The sequence below is a fragment of the Orycteropus afer genome, unplaced genomic scaffold (assembly GCF_000298275.1).
Source record: "Orycteropus afer afer isolate SDZICR_OR568_19922 unplaced genomic scaffold, OryAfe1.0 scaffold00068, whole genome shotgun sequence".
Taxonomy (NCBI): domain Eukaryota; kingdom Metazoa; phylum Chordata; class Mammalia; order Tubulidentata; family Orycteropodidae; genus Orycteropus; species Orycteropus afer.
Window position 1 is genome coordinate 2,076,036 of NW_006921655.1, and position 7,510 is coordinate 2,083,545.

Below are 7,510 nucleotides of genomic sequence, written 5' to 3' on the forward strand. Positions count from 1 at the left end.
CTGCCTGACTGAGCTTCACCCCCTGTAGGGCATAAGGGGACAGGTTTGCAGTGGGTCTGAGAAATGTGGTGACTGCCCCATCTATAAAAGTTAGCCCTAGAGGAACCCAGACCCCTGGGTTTCCTTGGAAACAAAGTACCTCCTCCTCCTTACCCCCATTCCTTTTTCACACCTAGTGGGATACAGGAAGAAGCCAGGACAGTGGTTTTGTCAACTGAAATGCATCTTTTAGAGTAACAGACAGTGATTAGAGTGTGAAACCGTCAAAGCTGGGTACACATTTCCTGTCTTCCTCCAGCTTCCGGTGAGGCCAGAAAGGCAAGCTCTGGAACTCAGCAGGACCACAGCTGCCTCTGAACTTCTTCCTTTCTCTCCCTGCTGTGGCATTAATGGAGAGAATTTAAAGCAGCCTGTCTGGCAGGTCTGATAGCAGACCTATCTGAAAACAAACACAGGGAATCTGTTAGCCAGACCTCTAGAAATTAAATTATAATTTTTGCAGATCTAAGTAAAGACAACATTGGTGCTAAAGGTGAAGCAAAGCCCAAATAAAAGGTAGCATCCTTGGGCGGAGATAACCCCAGGGGCTACCCAAGGACATTGGAGGAGGAATCCAAAATGGACTGTCAAACCTGAACAAGCCCAAGCTTCTCTGATTTTGCAGGGAGGAGGTCTTCGGTGCTGTTGAAGGGGGGCATTGATAGGGATGTACAGTTGGGCAGGTTGTTCACTGCACAAGGGCACATGCAGAGGGAACTTAATTGGAGGCTAAAATCCAGCCTGTGCTCAGCTCACTAAAGTTATATGCTGTTATGTGGGTTGTATCGGCACAGAGAAGGGGTACCTTTTCCTATTTTGCGTGAAGGTGTCATATGAACTTACAGTGGATCTGAGGAGGACCTCAAACTGTGTGTAATCCTTTGTTTTATTCTGCTTGGATGTTCTGGAGGTATTATTACCTCTTTTGGGCCAGAATTACATTCTCAGGGTGTGTACCGTGGTTTGTCTGCTACGAAGGTGGGTTTCTGCTTACAAAGAGAAGGAGCCCAGGGAACAGGCAAGAAGACTGGCTCTGGGACGTGTTGACCATTGTGAAATCCAGCCTTCCCTGCATGTCTTCATACCATTTGATGATGTATATGCAGGAAATGGGTTGTTTTCTCATCTCCTGGAGCAAGGCTGTGACAAACTGGTTACTGATGTACGTTTGGGTGGCACACATAAGGAAACCAGGATTACTTATACTGGCTACTTTGTAGTCCATTTTGCAGACTTTCCACCTGAGCTTTCCACACATGCATATATGTGTGTAAGAGAGCAAATGGTCCAGGCTTTGGTACTGAGGCACAGCCAGCAGCTTCAGAGACCTAGGCAGGCCCAGGCTAGATGCCTTGTGGCCTATCCTGACAACTGAACCCAGAGTTTGATAAGCCCATTGAACACTGGGGCCAGGTTAAGGGTGGTCCAACTGCACTGTCCATCTTGTGTGAGGCCAGGAACTAACTCATTATCCTTAGTCAAGCCTGGGCAAAATTTAGTGTCCCACCTTCTTACTCCCCCGACCCCAAAACAAAACAAAAACCCAGGTGGTAGCTGGCAGAATAGCCTCAGAAACTAGAGAGGTTCCTCCTGGCTGGCTGTTTTAATTGGTCTAGTCATCTACACTGGTCCCTTCCCCCTCAGCCTGGTGAGTTGGCCAGAACATTCCAGCCTCAGGAGACACGCCTCTCCCTCTGGGCCCCTGCTCCCACCCCCAGGAGCCTGGGTGTCTCCAGTGAGGAGGTGGGGAATCAGGTTTTAGAGGGAGGGAGAGTCTGAGCTGGGTCCTGACCTGTAGCCAGCTAAAGAATTGTGGGGCTTTTGTGCTGGGAACTGAGCGGAGCCGGTTGGGGAGAAGGACTGAAAACCTCTCTCCTCTGTGCAGAAATGCCCTGGAGGACGGCAGCCCGATAGTCATGGTCAGAACAGCCCTTCTAATTCAGAACCCCAGAGTAGGAGTCTCTAGAAGCCTGTGGACAGAGCTGGGAACGGAGCCCCCCAGGCCAGACGTCTGACTCCCCCAACGAGGACTTAGACTGGCTTGCGCTGCCTCGGACTCTTTCAGTTTGAACCGCTGGAGAGCTGCCCCCACCCCCGCAGCGGCCTTCTCTTGCTCAATCCGAGGTGGAAAAAGATCACCTCTGAGTGACTTCCTCCAGCCCCCAGGGAATGGGTCTGTGTCCAGAGCTTATGAGGCCTGTTCAGAGGGGCCGGGCTGACCAGGCTAGCCCAGGAAAACTCCCCCCACTCCCGCCGCCGCCGGCGGCCGCCTGTCGGGGCTCCGGCCCCAGCATCTCAGCATTGCCCGGAGGCAACCCAATCGGAGGAGGTGGTTGAGAGACTCCAAAGGGTCTTCATCACCGCGAAGCCTCCCAGGAAGGGGGAGGGGGAGCCACTGACTGTCGTGGTTTCCTGCCAATCAGTGTGTGTAGGCGGGGACCCTTGGGGAGAGGCCACTCTGGCGGGACTCTTTCAGGAATGGGTTAACCTATCAGACTGCGAAGGCTTGGGGAAAAACCGTGGGCAGTGGGTCGACTTAGAGCTGGTGGGTACTTAAGCCTTGAAGGACTAACGGGAAAAAAAAAAAGGGCTGGTTCAGCCATAGAGGCGCCTGCATCCAGGGGCGAAGGTGCTGGCCCTTGCCAGTCGGGTGCTAGAGCTGGCTCCTGGGCTGCGTAGCCACTCTGGTCAGGTGGCCGTCTCTCCCTCCTCTGTAAGCACTGCCCGGCAGCCTGTCCCATCCCCTGATCCACAGGGGCTGTCCAGGGGGAGACCCAGTGAGAATGTAGCATTTTGTTCATCCCCAGGTTGGTTGCCCTGGGGGGTCTCTGGACTCTGGTTTGGGACAGGTACAGGGAAAGAGAGGGAGGGGAATGGGACCTTTTTTTTTTTTTTGCTTACCTGTACAGAGTATTTGGCTTTATGTTGTTCACATGTATATGTATACGTATCTTTTCTCCTGTCAGTTGGTACAGTTTTTAATAAAACCATTTAAAGCAGAGCTGGTCTGTCTGTTTCAAAGTATGGGCAGTTTCACAACCTCACTACAGATTAGTAAATAAGCACAGGTAAGCTCATGCTTACCTGTGCTTACTGGGTACTCCATCTCTGTCAGGGATTGTAAACTTGAAAAAAGGCTATGATTCTGTAGGACGGTGCTGTGGTGATGATGCCAGCCATACCTGGAAGCAGAATCTTTGATGTGGTGAAATTGTTCACTACAGGTTATAAGTAAGCACAAGTAAGCCCATGCTTACATTACTTACTGGGTAATCTGCTCCTGGCAAAGGGATCAATTAGACACCCAATGTGTTTCTCAACTCCCGTCTTGAGCTATAGTGGAGGCCTGGCTTTTGTCAGGACTTCCTTTCCTCTCTTGGACTTGAGAAGAGTGATTCTGACTACACAGCAAGCAGCAAAGAAGAGGGGCTTCGTGGGGTGGGAAGACACAGACTTTGGAGTCAGTCAGATCTGTATTTGGATTTTGGTTCAAGCTTCTACCAACTGAATGATGTTGGCCATGTCACTTTTCAGAGCCTTTATTTCCTCATATGTAGCATACAGCTATGCCTGCCATGGAGTCCCTGGTGGCATAAATGCTTAACATGTACAGCTGCTAACTGTAAGGTTAGAGGTTGGAGTCCACCTGGAAATGCCTTGAAAGAAAGGCTTGGTGATTTAATTCTGAACAACCAGCCATTGCAAACCCTATGGAGCTCAGTTCTATTCTGATACACATGGGGTCATTATGAGTCAACTCGATGACAACTGGTTTTTCACGCCTGCCTTGCAGGGTTAAAGGAAGTGGGTGCAAGGACATGATCACTGTTGGCACACAGTAAAGGCAGCCTCAGTGATGGAAAGGTCTTAGAGTGGTCCCTCTCACACACAACCCCACCCTGCAGTCAAGCTGGGTATTGGTTTCTTTGTATCGAGGTAGCATGGAGGTAGCAACTAGGCATGCTAGTTTTAGGGGGACTTCTTGGTTTACATTTATTTCTTTGTGGATTGACAGTTTGTCTGACTCAACTTTACAGAGTTCAACTAATCTTTGGGAAAAAGTAATCCCAGTTCTCTGAGCCATAAATTGTGAGCAAAAGAGCCAACTGTCCTTGCCTGCGCCAGGCCCTGTGTGATTTAGGAAGTTTTCACACACTCTGAGGACCAGCCTTGGACTCTCTCTCCTACACTCAGAGAGTTAGTGCTTGACGCTATATTGAATCATCTAGTCTGACCTCCTCATTTTATAGTTAAGTAAACTGAGGTCCAGAAAGGGGCCATACTTTTCTGTTTGTTTTTATTTTTTTTAAGTCACTTTGAGGGGGGCTCACCCCATCTGTGCTTCCATTTGGAAATTGCTATGCTTTTGCCCAGATCTAGGGGAAGCCAAAACTTGTCTGCTTTAATGCCAAATAACTGCCTCTTCTCCTGTAAAACATGGCACTTCTAGCCAGTCTATATTTGGACAGAGAGGTTTATTTTTACTGGATGGAGTATGGTAGAAGTGGGGCTGGTGCCATGTCCGGATGTTATTCTACATTTCACGTGCTGGGTTGTAATTGAGCCTGTAAGCAGCTCCCATTAAGCAGCTCCAATGAGATACATAGGAGCTCTGGCAGCATAGTGCCTAAGGCACTTGACTGCTAACCAGAAGGCTGGCGGTTCAAACCCACCACCAGCCACTCCTTGGAAGGAAAGTTCAACAATCTACTTCCATAGTGATAGTGCCTCGGAAACCCAAAGAAGGGTCGCTGTGAGTTGGGTCTGACTCGATGGGACATAACAACAACAAATGAGGTACATAGGAGCCCTGGTGGCATAATGGTTTAGTGCTCCACTGCTAACCTAAAGTTGGCAGTTTGAACCCACCAGCTGCTCCAGGAGAGAAAAGACCTGGAGATCTGCTCTGGTAGAGATTCCAGTCTTAGAAACCCTAGGGAAAGTTCTACTCTGTCCTGTAGGGTTGCTATGAGTAGGAATCTACTTGAAGGCACACAACACACACACACACACACACACACACACACTGCCCCTAGGGTTTCCAAGGCCATACTCAGTTGCCCAGGCTAGAAACCTGAGAGCTCATCAGGACCTCTCCCTCCTCCCCTTCTCTGACCCCTCCAGAGCCAGTACAGTGGAAGTTAAAGGCACAGCTGCCCAAGTTTGCACTTTAGTTCTGCTGCTCACCAGCTGCTTGGCATCGGGCAGGTCACTAGCTTTTCCATGCTTCAGCTTTCTCCTTTATAAAATGAGATAATAATGGCCAAACCAAACTCACTGCTATTGAGTCTATTTGACTCATAGTGACCTCTGCTTGGGTTTCCAAGGCGGTATCTCTGTAGAAGTAGATTGCCCAGTCTTGCTTCCGAGGAGTGGCTGGTGGGTTTGAACCACCAGCCTTCTGGTTAGCAGTCAAATTCCTTAGGCACTATGCCACCAGAGCTCCCTAGATAGTAATAGTACCTACTTACGGGGTAAAAATTTAACTTTACTGAATGAATTTGCTCTTTGTCTTTGGTTCCTGAGAGATAACCTCTAAAACCTTGGAATTTCCCCAGTGATTGAAGTGTCTTTGATAAGACCTCCAGACCACAACTGAGGGTTTATGCTAGTGAGATGCCTGGTGGGTGGAGCTATCCAGCCCAGAAAGATCCTGCCTTGTATTGTCAGCTGACCTCAGGAAAGTGGGGATGATTCAATCAATCGTGCCTATGTAAGGAGCCCGCCCCAATGAAGACTCTGAACACAGAATCGCCATGGGCTTCATGGTTGGTGAAAGATATTAATGCATGTGGGAGGGTGAGAGGGTACCATGTCTCTTTTTGAGACATGGAAACTGCATTGGGAATCCTTCCAGACCTTAGCCTGTGTGTCTCTTCATTTGTATCCTTTTTGCTAAAATAAAACCATTGCTGCTGTTAGACAAGTGGAATAGATTTGCAATTGATCTTTCCACTACCTTGTAAGGTTGTGAAGATTAAATAAGTTGATATGTATAAGGTGCTTAGAGCCATGCTTGGTACAATATTAAATTTTCAATAAATGTTAGCTATTAATATTAATAAGGAGCTCTATTGTTGTAGTGGTTAAAGCATTCGGCTGCTAACCAAAAGGTAGGTGGTTTCAAACTCATCAGCCTAGCATGGGAAAGAGATGAAGCAGTCTACTTCCATAACGAGTTACAGCCTTGGAAACCCTATAGGACAATTCTACTCTGTCTTATGAGTTGGAATTGACCCACCAGCAGTGGGTTTGGGTTTTATTGGTTATTAATATTAATAACAAGATTACTGTTATTTGTACACAGTTGATCAATAAACTCTGACTACTCTTACTCAAAAATGTCTTCTTGCAGCTGTGTTCTATCTCTGCCTTATAGTCCTTATGTGGGCCCTCTTGCCTGGACAACTGCAGAGCCTCCTATCTGGTTTCTTGGTCAGCCTAAGGTGGCAGCATTGATGAGAGGCTAGTATTATGAGATTAGATTCCTCAAGCACCCATTTAATTTATATTAAGTCCAAGGTACAGCTCAGGCAAAGAGAGAGAGAGAAGCAAGGGGATGGGTCTCCTGCTCTCCCACTCAACGCTCATGTAACGACCATGTGCCTGGAATGTGATATGGGAATGTGACTGGCTTTCCCTGGTTTGAACTCAAATTACACCAGCATCTCATCACACTTAAAGATAAGTTTCTCTGGTCTGGTATGGCCCTATGCCAGCCAATGGTTTCATCTGCTACTCAACTAAGGCAACAGAACATTCTTCCAACCTGAAGGAAAAGCTGGCTCATATGTCTACTTGTTATACTTCATGAGTGTTTTAAGGGATTTTCAAGGGCAATTCTCACTTAATGTGAGTTTTGCCTTACAAGAGGTCTTGGAATCAGTCCCTGTGTAAAATGAGACTCCACTGGACCACTAAACCCAGCCATTCTGCCCTTAAAAGTTTTGCTTCCTGGGAGAAGTTTTTGCCCTTCTAAACAGGAAGGTTCAGTGTGGAGTTAGAATTGGCATGCCCTGCAGGGAGAGTAGGAGTAGGCGGTATCTTCAGTGACTGCTACTTTGCTGCCATTCAGAGGTTCCCTGACTCCAGGCTACCCTGCAAGTGGATCTGTCACTAACAAAATGCCAAACCCTGTCCCTGAAAGTCCACTGAATGAGTCAACACATTAACCATAAGCAAGGCACTACCCTAAGCCTAGTGCAAAGATTCAAAAGAAAAGGCCTCATGATGCCTGTCTCAAAATTATCACTAAAAGAAATCCATGTGGTACGGAGAAGAGGGAAACTCACCCAACTATAAGGAGCTGGGTTTTTAAGCTGACTCACTAACTGGTTGAATGATTTTGGGCCAGGAAGTGACTTAGCCTCTGTGATTCTTGGTGTCCTTATCTGTAAAGGGGTATAGGACCACACTACATATCTCTTACCTGTCAGCATTTTATTCAGCAGGTTTTTTTGCTGCTTTTTAA